This window comes from Pelodiscus sinensis, chromosome 25 (assembly GCF_052426305.1).
Source record: "Pelodiscus sinensis isolate ZL-2025 chromosome 25, ASM5242630v1, whole genome shotgun sequence".
NCBI lineage: Eukaryota > Metazoa > Chordata > Testudines > Trionychidae > Pelodiscus > Pelodiscus sinensis.
Window position 1 is genome coordinate 6,366,771 of NC_143076.1, and position 18,678 is coordinate 6,385,448.

Genomic DNA, 18,678 nt, shown 5'->3' on the forward strand with positions numbered 1-18,678 from the left:
TCTTCTCTTATTTATTCCCTTCATTTTCATAGCAAGCTTCCCTGCGAGGCATCTGAGCTATGTGTCTGCATTCTCATACCCTCCTCTCCCCTGTAATAAATGACCTAGATAGTTCTTTCTTCCTGAACAAAGAGGTAAACAATACCCTCTCACACAATGTGCTTGGCCACTGTTATTGCATATTGAGCAGCACTGGTTGGACTGTACGCGACAAAAATATTCATCTTAGGGGTAGATGATCTGTCTGTTTATGGCACTTACCTAGCTATCGTGGCCATAGTACAGTGGTGGGTAGCCTGTGGCTCATCGGGGTTCTGTGTGTGGCTCACGAGATGGTTTATTTCCTGTTGCCCGTGAGAAGGGTTGCCAGATTCTGCTGTTTAACATCCACGTAGGTTTTTTCCCCCCTACTGATATTACTAGTTACAAGCAGGCAAAGCAGGAATACGTAAAGTGAGGTGTGTGCTGATTGCACACAACTTTGGGAGAGCCGGGCGCTCCTTCTGCAGCCAATCAAAGCGCTGCTGCGGTTCAGTCATCAAATTCTAGGTATGCAAGCACAGTTAGCAAAACTACCCTATTTTGGAAGATGGTCTTGTTATGAGAAGCTCGCAGCCCACTGAGATGAAGGAGGGAACCTCATGCAGGCCACTCACTAGCCTAGGTTACCCATCACTACCGTAGTAGAGGAGAATCTTATAATCTTGGTTTTATTAATCCTGGTAGCATCTCAGTGAAATAGACCTGTTCTGTTATCCTCGTGGGGGAACTGAAGCACAGAAAGACTGAGGCCTGGTCTACATATAACTTCAAACAAAACAAATTAAAGGAAGTATTTCTTTGCCCAACACACTGTCACCCTGTGGAACTCCTTGCCAGAGGAGATTATGAAGACCAGTACATTAACAGGTGTGGTGGAGCTCTGGTAGCACCCCCTGGGTTCAGCACTTCCTGGCAAATTTTAAGACACTTCAGAGGCTTGCAGTGACCCTCTCTTGGGGTATGTCTACACTAGCTCATTAATTCGAGCTAGGTAGGCAAATCAGGCAACCAGAGTTGCAAACGAAGCCCGGGATTTAAATATCCTGGGCTTCATTTGCATGTTCCTGTCTGGCCGCCATTTTTAAATCCCCCTTAGTTCGAACGAACTGCCAACGGCTACACACAGCAGTTTAAAGTTAATCTGAACTAAGTCCTTAGTTCAGATTAACTGTTACTCCTCGTGTTTCCCCCATGGCAGCCCACAGGGCATGGGGAGGGTTGGGGGAACCTGGTCCTGCCCACTTACTCCAGGTTCCAGCCTAGGGCCCTAGATAGCAGCTACCTGTGGGGTTCTTGCCCTTATCCCCCCACATAACAGCCTCTCCCTGGACCACTTCCACAACCACTCCTGCAATACCTTCTCCCTGGAGTCTTGGGAAAAACCTCTTCTGCTTGCCTCACTCTGTGCTTCCTCCTTCACACCAGTCCATCCCTATCCCTATCCCTATCCCTATCCCTATCCCTATCCCTATCCCCTTCCCCTTCCCCCTCTTGCCTGAGGGGAAACTTTTCATAAGGGACCAGCAGGCCTCCCCTTCCCCCTCTTTCCTGAAGGGAAACTTTTCATAAGGGACCAGCAGGCCATAACTGGCTGCAGATGTCCCACTGGTTTGTTGCTCCAGGCCAAATCTTAATGAGTCCCAGGTGCCCACCTGACTTAATTTCCGGCAGCTGTCTCCGACAGCCTGTTCAGGAAGCAGGAACCTGCGCACCCAACTGCCTGTCTACCTGCCCTCCACCAAACGCCTGCAGCCCCCTGCCTTTGATCTGCCACAGAGAGTTCTAAAAAAGAACTAGACAAATTCATGGAGGACAGGTTCATCAATCCTTATTAGCCAGGCTGGGTAGGAATGGTGTCCGGAGCCTCTCTCAGGGGCTGGGAATGGGGGATAGGGGAGGGATCACTTCATTCTTACCTGTTCTGTTCCCTCCCTCTGGAGCATCCGGCATTGGCCACTGTCGGCAGACAGGATACTGGGCTAGATGGACCATTGGTCTGACCCAGTCTGGCCGTTCTTATGTTCTGTACACGATAACTCCTTTAAAGTGACTATTTTGCCCATAAAATGCTCTCAGCGCCACCACTGTGGGTGCAGTTATGTCAGTATAAAGACACTTTGGACTGATTAGAGTAATCCTTCCAGCGGCTCAGCATGTGGTACACCAGACCTCTAAGGTACTAGTAAATCACCGAGTATACCACGTCTCCAAGGCAAGGGCTGAAGCCTCTTCAGGCTCCGTGGGCTCTAGCCATGCTGGGTCCCAATAATGATTCAAAGGTTCGGCAAAGGGAAGTGATATTTTAGATATTGGCATAGAGAGTACACTTATTAAGTTTGCAGATGATACGAAGCTGGGAGGGGTTGCAAGTGCTTTGGAGGATAGGGTCAACATTCAAAATGATCTGGACAAATTAGAGAAATTAGGGGTCATACTGGACCACAAACTAAACATGAGTCAACAGTGTGACGCTGTTGCAAAAAAAGCAAACAGGAATGTTGTGAGCAGGACATGAGAAATCATTCTTCCGCGCTACTCTGCACTGATTAGGCCTCAGTTGGAGTATTGTGTCCAGTTCTGGGTACCACATTTCAAGAAAGATGTGGAGAAATTGGAGAAGGTCCAGAAAACACCAACAAAAATGAATAAAGGTTTAGAAAGCATGAGCTATGAAGGAAGACTGAAAGAACTGAGCTTGTTTAGTTTGGAAAAGAAAAGATTGAGAGGAGACATGATAGTGGTTTTTGAGTATCTAAAGGGGTGTTATAAGGAGGAGGGAGAAAAATTGTTCTCCTTGGCCTCTGAGGATAGGAAAAGAAGCAATGGGCTTAAATTGCAGCAAGGGAGGTTGAGGTTGGACATTAGGAAAAACTTCCTAACTGTCAGGGTAGTCAAACACTGGAATAAATTACCTGGGGGAGCGGCGGGGAGCGGGGCGGGGTGGGGGGGGGGGTTGTGGGATCTCCATCACTGGAGATATTTAAGAGCAGGTTAGGCAGACACACCTGTCAGAGATGAGCTAAATGGTGCTTGGTCCAGCCATGAGGGCAGGAAACTGGACTTGATGATCTCGAGGTCCCTTCCAGTTCTATGATTCTATGATTTTGCTGGGGGGGGGGGGGGGGTTAGGGGAAAGCTGCAGATAGCTTGGGTACTGATATGTAGGGTTGCCATTTAAAGTAAACAATAGCAGTTCCTGTCTGGGCCTCTGAGGGATCAGACGGCTTCAGAGTCAGCGTCTGGGGTGTCGTCTCCAGCTGGGTCCTTGTGAGAGGCAAACAGGAACTCGCGTGTTTCCAGCCCTCTTCATGGGCTCCCTGCTGGTTCTGCACGGCTCTGAACCCAGTGGCCATGTTCACCAAGGGCCTGTTCACAGTTGATCTGAGCTCTGAGCAGTTCTCCTTCCATTTCCCCCGCATTCAGCTTCTCTGCTGCTCCCCCAGAGCATGGATACCTTGAAGTTTCTGCCCCCTTCCCTCTAAATAGCTAGGGGAAGGGGATGTGCCTGCATTTCCACCCGGTGAGAAGAGGATTGATGGCTATGGTAGCTTCCTAGTTAGCAAGTCCATCACAATAGTTTATTCCTCATCACAGAACAAGCTGGCCTGGCTAAGCACACTTACCACAGTGTAACAGTACACGCAGCAGGAGGCGCCGTGGGTTTCATGCCCGTAGAATGACAACTTTGGGATAGATAAGCCGTAAGTGACTTGCTCAAGTTTACAGAGGAATTATGTAGCTGGGCAATCTCCCACATGGCAGCACAGTGCTCTACTAGCTGCTGGATGTAGGTTTTGTTTTGTGAAAATATTGACTTTTGTTTTAATAAAAAGCACAGAAGAAAAAAAATAGAATTTTCCTTTACTAGGCAGGGTCAGCTCTTGCGGTTTGGTTTTCTCATCAAAATGTGACAAGTTTTGAGGAAGTCAGACACCTTCTCTGGAAATATTTGTTAAATCACAAACTGGTTTCTGTTTATAAAAGAATCTATTTGTAGGACACGTCATCTCCCGCCGAGTCCACCCTCTGCATGGGTACTTGGACCATGCGTCTGGGCACAGAAGCGGGGGCTAACTCTATACTCTCTTCCCTGTCAGGTGTGTAGAGAAATGGTTGGACCCTTGTTTCAGCTCCCTTCCTCTTTGGAATAGCTGAGCCTGTGTTGGGGTGCCTGGGCTAGAAGTTGGTGGGATAAGATAGGCCAGCAGATAATTAGTATCTCTCTGAAGGAAGAGGCAGCAGGGAAAGCATTGTGAATCCTAGGGGGGTGTCTGACCCACCTTGCCGGCCGGGGCTGATCGAGGAGCAGTGAATTCTGCCCGGTGGCCTGTACCCCCAGCTGTGCCTGAATTCAAAACCAAGCCCTGAGAATGTGAGTGCTTGTGAAATCCTTCGCAAAACGAGCCTGCTATCTCTGAATGTCTCTGTTCACTTCCGTGTCACCTGTCGCTTAGGGGACTCATTTTCAGCTTTTTGGCGGCTTGTGAAAAGTCACCTGTTCTTCTGGACAAGCCCATTGCTGAAGTGTCAGGGCCCGGTGACCGACTGACACGCCGAAGCTGCGTCTTCGCTGTGCTAAAATCGGGGGCACCATGGCGCCGCCTGCTGGTCACTCCGGGGATTAGCTCAGTCCAGCCTCAGAGCTCCCCCTCCTGGCGGTGTCTTGCCTGCTATTACCCTTTTTGTCCATTCTCCCCCAGTCATCAGGACCCATGTCCCCCCTGACTGCTACACCCTTTCCTCTGGGTACTGCCCCATGGCAGTGCACCACACCCTGGAGTCCTCCTCGCCCAGGATACCCCTGCTCCCTGTGCTCACCCTGCCTCAGTGACCCGCTGCCAGTTGTCATCTAGCCCTTGCTTCAAATTGCATCTGAAATGGCCACTCATCACTGGCAAGGGGGTGGCCCTCCTTCCTTCTCCTGCCCTGGCTGCTCCTCTGCAGCCCTAGTACTCCCCTGTGCCTGTCTCTGGGCCTCAGCCTGGGGTTTATTCAGGCCTGAGCTCCCCTGGCTCACCCCGCCTTCCCCCAACACTGCTCTGCTCAAGGTACCCTGTGCTAGCAGGCAGCTAGGTCCTCTCCCTCCAGAGCTGGAGTGAGAGTGTGCGCCTCCTGGCTGGCCATCTGTTTATACAGTCCTGCTGGGCTCTGATTGGCTGCCACAAGCCCCTCCCAGTTTACTGCTAGCTGTTTCCCAGGCCTGTTTTAACCCTTTTCATTCCAGTGCGGGGCAGCCACCTTGTCATAAGCTGTCAAGTTTTCCCTCCTCTGTGATTTGTAAGGTTCACTAAGAACAAATACGCTCTGAGGAGGCTCTTCCTGTGAATGTAGTTGGAACCTTTTCTGAGCCAATCCACATCTCCTCCTGGAAAAGCAAGGAGGGAGGGGCGCACAAAGGCTCAGCTGGTGTAAATCTGCATATGCATATTGACACCAATACAGTGATACCGACAGCAGCTGAAGATCTGGCCTTGGGTTTGTAAAACTGATTCAGAGTGTTCAGAGTGTTCCTGGACTCCATCACAGTCTCCCCCATCCACACACAAAACTGGGATCCTATCTGGCCTGTCTGCTTTAAATTGGCCGTGTGCACCTGGAGGTTTCTCTTCCCCTCTCTATGCCATGTTTCAAGAAGGATAATTTACCATATCATGCTGTTTCCTTTATCCTCATTACACTGTTTTGAATGTAACATGCTAAACCTTAATCGGGGTTTAGGGAGCAGTAATTCTTCCTGTTGTAGCTCTCTTTTTATGCTGGGTAGCTTTCTCTTAAGAAAAGATCATTAATCCATGTTTTTGAGTCTTCCCATCAATCTATAATTGAATCATATAAAAAAGACTTGATTTTACATCATGTAAGAGAGAATACGACTCTCCCTAATGCCTGTAGATTTCTAAGTATTACTCTCTAGCTTTTTCTTTAAAAAAACGCTCATCTGGTGTTATCTAAATTAATTGTGAACTTTAATATACTGTCATCTGAACAGCTCAGTTATCTTTACTGTAGAAGAGACACTAACAGCTTAACAGACCCATCTCGTGTTAAAAACAAAAGCTCTTCTAAGAGATGTATAACCCTGGTGTGTTGGGAAGCGCCCCTTACAGACGTCTGCAAAAGATACTCGATTAATTACAGAACTTAAGAACTCAGTATAATGCTACAGGGCTTGCAGCTATCAAGTCTCCATTACCTCTGTCTGTATTAAAATTCTGGAGAGTGTTTACTGTGGCGTGTTAGCTTAGCAGACTGCAGGGCAGAATCTTGGATTCTATTGCCTGGTCGGTCAGTGACCTTGGACAAATAATTAACCTCTTTCTGGGTCAGCGCATCTGTCTTTTTCCTAACACTTAGAAACATAGGATCCTACGGCTGGAAGAGACCTCAGGAGGTCACCAAGTCCAACCCACGGTCCAATGCAGGACCAGTCCCAACTCAATCATCCCAGCCAGGGCTTTGTCAAGCCGGGACTTAAAAGCTTCTAGAGATGGAGATTCCACCCCCTCCCTAGGGAACCCATCCCAGCGCTTCCCCACCCTCCTAGGGAAATAGCTTTTCCTAATATCCAACCTGGACCTCCCTCACTGTAACTTGAGCCCATTGCTCCTTGTTCTGCCATCGGTCACCACTGAGAACAGCCTCTCTCCTTCCTCTGTGGAACCTCCTTTCATGTAGTGAAATGATGCTCTCAAATCCCCCCTCACTCGTCTCTTCTGCAGACAAAATAAGCCTAAATCCCTCAGCCTCTCCTCGTAGGTCATGTGCTCCAACCCCCTAATCATTTTGATTGCCCTCCACTAGACCCTCTTCAATGCATCCACATCCTTTCTGTAATGGGGGGCCCAGAACTGGACTCAATACTCCAGATGTAGCCTCACCAGACCCAAATAAAGGGGAATAATCACTTCTCTGGATCTGCTGGCAATGCTCCTCCTAATGCAACCTAATATGCCATTAGCCTTCTTGGCTACAAGGGCACACTGCTGACTTGGCTACAAGGGCATACTGTTAACTCACTTTTTAGTTGGGGCCATAGGACGTCATGAATCTCTTCCTCCATGCCTTCAGTTTTACATTGGTGTAGTTCAACGGGACTTGTCCAGTGTTGAATGTGTTACACCAGTGTTAACTTAGTATAGATGTGCTACACCTTGATAAACTACAGCTTTGCAAGTCATTTTTTTTTCACAGTCAACTCAAATTGTACATGTAAAGTGAATTCCTGGAGTCCTCTGTGGAGCCATTGGGGAATTTTTTGACAGAACATTTTGTTTTCATCAGAAAACACCTGTTTGTCAAAATGGGAATTTTTCATGGGAAAGGGTTGGTGTCAGCAAAACTTTTATCAGGTTTCCCAAGGCTGGAATAGAATTTCTCATCAAAACCAGAGTGTGAGAGGTACGGAACACTTGGGTTCAGGGTTCCAGTCCAAATCAGACAAAGCACATCGCCCCATCTCAAGTAAGTGTCCTAACCTCTGGGCGTTACAATTTCCTGCTCAGGCCCAATGAATATTTAATTATTTATGCAAAGTAGAACATCTCCAGCAAGACAGACTGTGAGAGCCCTGTCCCAAAAGAGCCAACAGCCTGGATTGGAAAGTGGAACACCCAGCTTCAAAGCTCTGCTGTAAATCAGGCAGAAGAGGGGTTTGGGCCTCAGTTTCTCAAATCCCATGGGATTGCCCAAACAACCTGGCTGTAAGCTATTTTGAAGTGGGTCTCTGTGTCTCTTTTGCCCTAAAATATGTAAAGGGTCTGGGTCTCGTCCCCAGACAGAGGGGGAACATTTTTGAAATCTTGAAAATTTTCACAGGGTGGGAAGAAAAATATCCTGCCATCTCTAATCCTTGGTCTAACACACATGCTCAGCCTTCACTTTGCCTGCAAAATGACATTGTTGGTTTTATCCTGCTCCCCACTGAAAGAAATCAGAGGGGGGGATGCACTGACCCCCTTTGTCCAAATAGGATACTGGCATCAGAAAATATTCCAACTCCACGAGGCTTGGCCAGACAGTGCAGTGACTTGTTGAAGTCATTCGTCAGTTTCTCCTTTTGCCCCGATTCTCCTCCCCTTAGTGAGGTCCTGCCTTCTGGCATTTCAGCAATTCCGTTTCCTTCCTATTAGCTCTGCATTTTGCCTTCCCTTTCCTTCCCCTTGCTGCTGTGGAGGAAGAAGAAAGATTACTTGTGTGCTTCTTTGGCCTGTAGATTCCACCCAGCGAAGCAAAGGTGTCCATTTTAAGCATGCTATTTGGAGTCTTGACAGCAGCGTGTGTGCTGGGAATTGCTCCGAATCCCTCCCAGCCTGAAATGTGTTGAACTTCTACAAAAGATGGCGAGAAAAGCACTGCGCGGAGAATTTGTTAGATTCGCTTGTATCAAGGAGCAGAGCAAAAGCATCAGTTTGCTGTACAACTCTTGAACAGCTCCTGCCCATGTTTCCTCTGCCAGCAGCCTAAGCTGCTGTAGATTTCTCAGCCTGACGTGCATTTTCTCCTTTCTTCTTGCCATCGTGGCAGCGGCAGGTTCATCTTTTTAAAACAACAGAACAGACGTGTCTGGCGCTGTGGCGGCTCCCATGCTCCCCAGTAATTCTTCTGCGCTGACAAAGATGCTGTCTCAGTGCCCCAGCACAATTCCTTAACTCACTCCAGCCTCCTGTAATTTCCTAGTCTAGGTGTTGGCCAGAGGCAACCCCACAAGGACACTGGTTTATAGAAGGCATCTTCAGCCCAGCTGTTAGGTCAAACAGCTGGGAGTCAGAGTGACTGCACCTTGTGTGGATGTGACTAGCTAACTCAGGTACCATTGGCAATAAGGCAGGGTGGCATGGACTGCACAGGTGTCCGCTGGGTCTTTCCTCCAGTAACTTACCTGCCCTGAAGCCAATGGTGCTGGGGTTTCATTGCTGCAGTACCAGCTTAAATCTAGCTCAGGCACATCAACACATGCTGCCGTCACCCAGCCCCCCATGCAATGTGGGCCTGCCCCCCCAATCCCAGCTAAGGTTGCTTTGTAGCCATTTCTCTGCACCTCAGTCTGTGCCTCTGTAAAATGGGGCTTGACCACCTGAGCTGCCTTGGGCAGGAGGGGAGGGAGGAGTTTTGTACAAACCCCGCGAGATCCTTGCAGGAAGGGTGATGAGGAGTGTGCAAACAGAGGGCTTGGCATGTACATTAAAAAGCAGAGTAGAGCTGTGGGTGGGGCATGTGCTAGAAATGTGATGGGAGGCAGCCAGCGTGGGGCAGTGAGGGGAATTCTGCATCTCTAACCACCTCTCCTCCATACACAGAGCTCCCTGTTGGTGGGAACGCAGCCGGGGTTCCTTTCCAAATGCCAGCATCATAAGGGGGCCAGACGAGCTGCTCCCTGTGAACCCCAAGCGGTGCGGCGGAGCACTCCCAGAACGGAGAAGAAGCAGGGGAGAAATGGGAGCGGGACCCCGCTGGGAGGCTGACACCCTGTCAGGAGGAGGCAGGGAATTCTCTTTCCAGCCCTCTGCGAGGCATTGTGATGTAGGAGTCCGAGGAGAGCGTGGGGAGGCAGGGGTCCCAGCCGAGGTGAAAGGAAGCGGGCGCACCATGCACACTGCTCTGGCAATAGATGGCTGAGCTGCGGCCAAAGCCGGCAGGGAGCTATTTAAAGAGGGACCCGGCTTGCAATAGGACAGCACCTGTCAGAAATGTTACGTTACTTTCATCCTGGGTCCTAGCTTCCATTCCTGACTGGGCTAGAGGAGTGGTCCGTGCAGGAGAGCAGGGAACTAGGTCTGGGCATAGCTCTGCCATGGACTTACTCTGGGAGCGAGGACAATTTGTTACCTCGTTACTGCATCACATAGAAGTAACCCCCGGAGAGTTGCAAATCTTCACAGCCGCTTGCATTCATCAAGCCCGGAGATTCCTAGATGAAGAGCCCAGCTCTGCCCTGGAATATGTGTAGCCACCTCCCGGCATCTGTCCCTGCATGTCCAAAGCCCTCGTGCATTAGACAAACTCACCTACCTTTCCTCATGCAGCGGGTGACACATCAGCTGCTCTCTCCATTCTGTGTACAAAATGGCTGAGGCCAGCAGCTTTTCAGGGGAACAGCTGCAGCAGCTGAGAGTGTGCAGGCTAGTGGGGGAGCGTGTGGGGAAAACGAGGAAGAGCAGGTTTGATCCACCATGTGTTACGGGGCTGTGTATCTCTCCACCCTGAAAAAAACAATAGTACAGCCAGGATTAACAGCCTAGGCAGGTTTGCTTTGGCCGATCTCCTCCCAGCCCGCAAGCAGCACAGACGTGTGGATACAATTACCCAAATAGTCCAGCTATCCCCTGGCCTCTGATAACACATTAGCAGCTACCACGGGAACTCCCGGGTCTGCTCTGAACACCAGCGATAAAACTGTTGCCGGGAAGGGCTGTGGACAGATTTGTGCTCCTGTTATTTTATTCATGACTTTTTCTCTCCCCCTTCTGAGTTTCCAATAGATTATCCAGATTGCAAAGACCAAAGCCTTCAGATAGCTGCCAGGGCCTTGTCCTCCACGGCAGCTAATTCCTTAAAGGAATGAGGCATGCTTAGCAAGTGCTCCCGACGGCCTCTGGAGCGGGAGGGCTTGCTTGGGCACGTCAGCGAACAAACAGAAGGAACATTGTGCACCCAGGCTACGTGGATCTCAGCCTCTGTGGAACAGCGGCCGGGGCTGCTGCACTGTCCAGCAACATGCTTAGCAGGGGGTTGCATGCTGAGCTGGAATAGGAAGTCAGGGCTCCGGCTCAGCTCCCAGCTGACTACTTCAGCTACTAGAGCACAGTGCAGAGGCGAAACGCACCTTGTGATGGAAACGAGCTCTGTTAGATGCAACTCCCCTCCCCCCCGCCAAAGGCATTCAGCAGGCCTGTAATTAGATAATACCCAAATCAAATGAAAATGTTACCATTAAATACCATGAGGAACATCCCAGCCTGTGCTCCGAAAGCCCTTGGGAATTTTTATTTTAATTAGAGATTTCCATTTCAGTTAAGAGTCTGAGTTAAGTTTCACAAGAGAACACACAACTTCCCCTTGGTTACAGGCTGGGATTTGCGGAATGTGTCGCAGTCCTGCAGAAAGACGGCTTGTCCATGGGTCGTAACCTCAACCCTCACCTGCTTCACACCGGATACTGTCTGGGCCTTACTTTGCATTTGCCTGGGGCTTTGTAACCCTCCCATTCCTTATGGAAAAGTCTCCTCAAATGTAATGGGAAGGACGCCAGTAAACTTGGTACTCTAGTAGTGGGCCACAAGCCAAGTCTGAGTTGCAAAAAAAAAAAAAAAAAGATTCTGGGAGGCATTAACAGGAGTGTTGTGAGCAGGACATGAGAGTCATTCTTCTGCTCTACTCTGCACCGATTAGGCCTTATTTAGAGTTTTGTGTCCAGTTCTGGGCACCACATTTCAAAAAAAATGTGGAGAAATTGGATAAGGACCAGAAAAGAGCAATAAAAATTATTTAAGGTCTAGAAAACTTGACCTATTAGGGAAGACTGAAAGAATTGGGCTTGTTTAGTCTGGAAAAGAGAAGACTAAGGGTACGTCTAAACTACATGCCTCTGTCGGCAGAGGCATGTAGATTTGTTTGTTCAGCAAAGGCAAATGAAGCCGCGATTTAAATGATCGCGGCTTCATTTACATTTACATGGCTGCCGCGCTGAGCCGACAAACAGCTGATCAGCTGTTTGTCGGCTCGCGCGCTAGTCTGGACGTTCCCCCTGTCGACATCAAAGCCCTTTGTCGGCAGCCCCGGTAAACCTCATTCCACGAGGAATAACGGGGCTGCCGACAAAGGGCTTTGATGTCGGCAGGGGAGCGTCCAGACTAGCGCGCTGAGCGGACAAACAGCTGATCAGCTGTTTGTCGGCTCAGCGCGGCAGCCATGTAAATGTAAATGAAGCTGCGATCATTTAAATCGCAGCTTCATTTGCCTTTGCCTATGTGTCTAATCTACATGCCTCTGACGACGGAGGCATATAGTCTAGACACAGCCTAAGAGGGGACATAATAGCGGTTTTCAAGTATCTAAAGAGGTGTTATAAGGAGGAGGGAGAAAAATTGTTCTCTTTGGCCTCTGATGACAGGACAAGAAGCAATGGGCTTAAATTGCAGCAAGGGAGGTTAGGTTGGATATTAGGAAAAAGTTCCTAACTGTCAGGGTGATTAAATGCTGGAATTTGTTGCTTAGGGAGGTTATGGAATCTCCATCACTGGAGATATTTAAAAAGCAGATTAGATAAACATCTGTCAGGGAAGATCTAGATGGTGCTTGGTCCTGCCATGAGGACAGGGGACTAGACTTGATAACCTCTCAAGGTTCCTTCCAGTTCTAGTGTTCTATGATGCTGTGATTCTATAACACCTATGTGTGCTACAGCACCTTAAGTTCATGAAGCACATCACACATATTAGATCATCTGCATACATCTAGATACATTATCCCTTCATTACAGGTGGGAAGACTGAGGCAGGCAGGTAAAGTGACTCAGCCAAGGCCAGAGCCAAGATTAGAACTGTTTCTAGCCCAGTGCTCAAACACCTTTTGGGCTGTGTCTAGACTGCATCCCTTTTACGGAAAAGGGATGCAAATTAGACACATCGCAATTGCAAATAAAGCGGGGATTTAAATTCCCCCCACTTCATTTGCATAAACATGGCTGCCACTTTTTTCCGGCTCAGAGCTTTGCCGGAAAAAAGCGCCAGTCTAGACGCGGATCTTTCGGATAATAAAGCCTTTTCCAAAAGATCCCTTATTCCTCTTAAAATAAGAAATAAGGGATCTTTCGGAAAAGGCTTTATTTTCCAAAAGATCCGCGTCTAGACTGGTGCTTTTTTCCGGCAAAGCTCTGAGCCGGAAAAAAGCGGCAACCATATTTATGCAAATGAAGCGGGGGGGTTTAAATCCCCGCTTCATTTGCAATTGCGATGTGTCTAATTTGCATCCCTTTTATGGAAAAGGGATGCAGTCTAGACACAGCCCTTGATGTTTCTGCCTTAGAAATGAGTCTAAATGTATCTCAAGGAGTTGATTTTGGACCATCCTATATAGTTTTTAGGCAGGGACATAAGTGTGTGTGTGTGTACAAAATGTTATCTACTCGTAAACTAATTTATTTTGGCATAAACTTTCATGGGCTCGAACCCACTTTGTCAGATGCATGAAATGGAAACTACAGGTTGGCAGGGATACATATACACCGATGCAAAGATGGGAGTGTTACATTGCTAGGCAGAGGACCGGTGCTATCAAGACCAATGCAGTCAGGGCGGATATGTCCCACCCCCAAAAGTTGCTGAGAAGGGGAGAATCCCAAACGGAGGAAATGACTTTGTGTACTGAGCCAGCTTCATGCATCTGACGAGGAAGATTCCCGCCCATGAAAGCTTATGCCCAAATAAGTTTGTAAGTGGTTAAGGTGTCACAGGCCCCCTTGTTGCTTTTGCTGAAGCAGACTAACACGGCTATGCCTCTGAAAGTTATCTACCCATCATTACTCTTTACCTTTAACAGCAAAGGCGCCTTGGGACTCAAAACATGAGGTCTGTAGTAAGTTGAAGGCCTAAAATATAAAGCCACGGCAGCACAGGCCTGGCCTGAGGAGCTGAGGCCTAGCTATCAATGGACAAAACATGGCAAACATAAAGCAAAACTAAGCTGTGAGCAAGAGGCAGGCCCCAGCTCACAGAACTTGGCACAAACAGGGCTGAGAGTGCAAAACACTAATTGGTAATAGGCCCAGCTGCAGAACACTAATTGGTTCCGGTCATAAGTGGAAAGCACATGATATCACTAGCTCATTAAAAAAGACCTTGGTACCCACCCCTCACAGATACAGACCCAGGTTCAGGAAAGGGTCTAGAATGACAGCATGATGGATAGAAATGATCTAATCAAACCATGAGGTAGAGGGTGATGGGCGGTATCAAAGTAGCGTCAGAAGGTGGTAACCTGAGAACGTCAGAGGGTGGCAACCTGATATATAAGCAGTGGGGTGTGATTTGTTGTTCCTGTATATAGGTGGTGTCTTGGGGGGACAGTTTTTGTATGATCGGGGGAGGGGGGGGCAGTGACATTTCCCACTGATTGTGGCAAGTGCATGTGCATAATGGTTCAGTAGAGTCAACTGACAATGGTTACTGTACTTCGCTTAGCAATAAACCTGGCCTAGCACCTTTGATCCTTATCTGGTTTGTGGTCTTTGGGGGCTCTCTTGGGGTCTACTGTGGGGACTAAGTGCACAAGTTGACACAGCCCACATCACTGAGCACACACGGACGCAGCCTTCTTGTTATCATAGAATCATAGAATACTAGGACTGGAAGGAACAAAATACAGGACTATGTAGCACTTTAAAGACTAACAAGATGGTTTATTAGATGATGAGCTTTTGTGGGCCAGACCCACTTCCTCAGATCAAATTGTGGAAGAAAATAGGCATGACCATATATACCAAAGGATACAATCAAAAAAAGTGAACACATATAAAAAGGACAAATCAAATTTCAGAACAGAGGGGGGATGGGAGGGGGAAAGTAAATGTCTGTGAGCTAATGATATTAGAGGTGATAATTGGGGAAGCTATCTTGGTAATGGGAAAGGTAATTAGCGTCTTTGTTAAGACCCCGGTGTAAAGTGTCAAATTTAAGCATGGATGACAGTTCAGAGGTTTCTTTTTCAAGTCTGGTGTGATAATGCCTTTGAAGTAGTATGCAGGTAATCAAGTCATTGAGACAATGCCCTTTCTGGTTGAAATGGCAAGAAACTGTTTTTTCTTTGTGATACTCTCTGATATGGAAGGGACCTTGAGAGGTCATCGAGTCCAGTCCCCTGCCCTCATGGCAGGACTAAATACTGTCTAGACCATCCCTGATAGACATTTATCTAACCTACTCGTAAATATCTCCAGAGATGGGGATTCCACAACCTCCCTGGGCAATTTATTCCAGTGTTTGAGTACCCTGGCAGTTAGGAACTTTTTCCTAATGTCCAACCTAAACCTCCCTCGCTGTAGTTTAAGCCCTTTGCTTCTTTTTCTATCCTCAGAGGCCAAGATGAACAAGTTTTCTCCCTCCTCCTTATGACACCCTTTTAGATACCTGAAAACGGCTATCATGTTCCCCCTCAATCTTCTCTTTCCTAAACTAAACAAACCTAATTCTTTCAGCCTTCCCTCATAGGTCATGTTCTCTAGACCTTTAATCATTCTTGTTGCTCTTCTCTGGACCCTCTCCAATTTCTCCACACCTTTCTTGAAATGCGGTGCCCAGAATTGGACACAATACTCCAACTGAGGCCTAACCAGCGCAGAGTAGAGCGGAAGAATGACTTCTCGTGTCTTGCTCACAACACACCTGTTAATGCATCCCAGAATCATGTTTGGTTTTTTTGCAACAGCATCACACTGCTGACTCCTATTCAGCTTGTGGTCCACTATAACCCCTAGATCCTTTTCTGCCGTACTCCTTCCCAGACCGTCGCTTCCCATTCTGTATGTGTGAAACTGATTGTTCCTTCCTAAGTGGAGCACTTTGCATTTGTCTTTATTCAACTTCATCCTGTTTACCTCAGACCATTTCTCCAATTTGTCCAGATAATTTAGAATTATGACCCTATCCTCCAGAGCAGTTGCAACCCAGCTTGGTATCATCTGCAAACTTAAGAAGCGTACTTTCTATGCCAATATCGAAATCGTTGATGAAGATATTGAACAGAGTCAGTCCCAAAACAGACCCCAGCGGAACCCCACTTGTTATATCCCACTTGTCATCAATGGAGCCAGAGACCTGTGAGGACACCTCGGCAGTAAATCCTGACTGAACACCCTGAAGAACTACAAGGTCTTCTCCCCATACTTTTCTCACCTCTTAACGTAAGCGTAGGGGTGGTTCTGCACCCTGCTCCAAGACTGGCATGTCCCCAGCATGCTCCCATGTCACAGATGACCTGAGGTTCAGTTTCTGGTGATCCTTTGATCTTTGACTATTCCAGTAAAGCATTCAGCACAGCTTTAATTTTGCAGAATCCCCTCCTACCCCACCCTTTACAGCACTTCCAGCATATTTATCACAGTTCCCACACTCCTGGCAACAGCAAACTGGTGCATGAAGAGGAGCCGCTGGTGCTTTATAGTCAGCGATGCCTTTATCAGCTCTGCAGCAAGGACCACTAGCATGCAGGGCAGATGTGAAAAGCACCCCAGCTTCTTCTGACTTGCGCTAGTCGATCTGAGCAGAATTGGGGCCAGTAACGCCAGCAGGAGCTGTTACAAACTCTATCACATGAGTGCTTGTGCTGCAGTCATCCCCCTGTCTAAAATGTAAATGACAGCAAGTTCCTTAGAATGCACTGTGGGAAGAGTCAATGGGGCTCCTTTTGGAAGATCTGGTAAGACAATTGTAGCATCAAGATTTGGGCTTTGCTATCCCAACCTAGGGTCTTTCTTTTTACCACTATCCTTGACATTAGATAATGGCATTCTCTCTTTGTCCTCTCTTTCAAAAGTTAGGAAGTATGGGATTTCCTTCTCCTTCACTAAAATGTGGTTTCATCTCTCCTTCCATTCAGTGAGGCTGGTTCCACTTACACCTTGCCTCAACCATTTGGGCCATCATCTTTCCTACTGTGCATACATAACCTCAGACTTAGAGCTCCCAGAAGTTTTAAAAAGTACTTTGAAAAATGCTGGCCATGGTAGCTTAGCAAGGGTGTTTTCTGTGTGTATAGATTCATCTCCCATCCAAGCTGAACTTGGAAAATTGGGTTAAAGTCCCCCAAACTGTAAAATAAGACTATGGGCACGTCTTGACTTGCTTTCACTTTCAAAAGAAGATATGCAAATTCGGCGTGAATTTGCATATCTTCTTCCAATTGATTTTTCGAAAGAGGTTCCGTGTAAACCGTGTAAACCTCATTTTTTTAGGAAGAATGGTTCTTTCAAAAAAGGGTTTTTTTCTTGAAAGAACCATGTCTAGACTACTTTCTTTTTTGAAAGAACCTCACGATCGGAAGAAGATATGCAAATGTATGCCAGATTTGCATATCTTCTTTCGAAAGTGAAAGCAAGTCTAGACGCCCGAGTTTTACCTGCATTTGTGTTGAAACCAAGATCTCTTTGAAAACAAATAAACAAAAATGTGCCAAGCTATCCTAGGGTACGTCTAGACTACAGGCTTCTGTCGACAAAGAGCGTCTAGACTACATTGAGTTCTGTCGACAAAGCAAGCTGCTTTGTCGACATGGTAGTGTAGACGCAAAGGACAGTTTACATTCAATAACACCTTCTGTCGACAGAAACTCTGTCGACAGAAGGTGTTATGCCTCGTAAAATGAGGTTTACCAGCGTCGACAAAACTGCTGAGTTCTGTTGACATTATGTCTACAGAACTCAGCGGTAGTGTAGACGCAGGTATAGTTTTGTCGACAAAAGTCCACTTTTGTCGACAAAACTCTGTAGTCTAGACACACCCCTAGAGTGATCCAATCACCAAAACAGTGGTGTTTGACAGCAAACATCTAGTTAGTTTTACAAGCACAAAATCATAAACTTTACATCATTTCCACACAAAGCCAGAAACTGACTCATGTTGGACTCTGAAGCTTTGCAGATCTTTCAGTGAGCCAGGGCTAGATGTGCAACGGATCCCCTAACCCAAGTGAGCTTGGCAGAGATTTTGGGTTTTGTTGCAAGTACTTTGCAAGATTTAGCCATTCCCTGATTTTAGTGTATTACACTCCTGCTATACTAAGGAGGAACATACACAGAGAACTTTCCGTATTTCCCTGATGAAATAAAAAATGTATCAGGTATGTCACTCACAGCCTCTGGAGCCGTCTCAGTGGGAAATCATCTTTTCTCTCTTCCCCAGAGGTCTGTGTGCTTAGGTGTCCTGATAATAAAAGTTCCATAAAATTCATAGATAGGCAAACTCTTTCCAAGCAAAGGGCAGGATTTTTCATCCCTTTACATAGTGCTGGTAGATGATGCATAAGCTGCTCAGCAAGCAAGTAACTTTTGTATTTAGAATGTAATTGACTTTAAATTCCAAAGGTCCATTGCTAATGATATTCAGTGCCGTTTAATTAAAGGGCCACTGTCAAGTACTTCCTTTATAGTTTCTCTGTCGCGTGCGTGCTCAGTTGTAATATCTTTTTTGAAAGCTTGAAGGTAATAATTAAAGTAATTCTCTGCTGATTTTGTCCTTTTCTATTTAGCAAACTTTGATCCATTATTATTTTTTAATGGAGCTGAAATTAACATGGCCGCTTTTGTTCAGGGACCATTTCAGTTCAATGCAACCTCTTATGGCGCCAAATTCCCTTTTTTCTTCCATTCCAGCGGCATAACTTGGGAGTGACATTGACAGGACTTCAGGAAGGGTGTTGTTAAGGCAGTGCTGGTGCCAGGGGTGGGAACCCTGGGCATCATTGTTCTGTTGAGCTCTACCCAAACAGTGTGGCCTTGTGGTACAGATGGGGCAAAATGGAACTCAGAACCCACCTTTCGGAATTTTGCAGATGTTTCTGAATTGAATTCTTCTATATGAAATCCCCCCTATGATTTTGGACCAAGACAGAGCCAAACCCAGAAAGCACCTGTTACCCATGTGGGGT

At 47.2% G+C, this 18,678-nt stretch overlaps 1 protein-coding gene across 1 annotated transcript in view; it reads left to right on the forward strand.

The window, feature by feature from the left end:
* The window catches only part of OPCML (opioid binding protein/cell adhesion molecule like), a 1,015,531-nt gene that overhangs the window by 343,682 nt on the left and 653,171 nt on the right, over positions 1–18,678 (forward strand). The gene's annotated exons all lie outside the window — the stretch shown is intronic.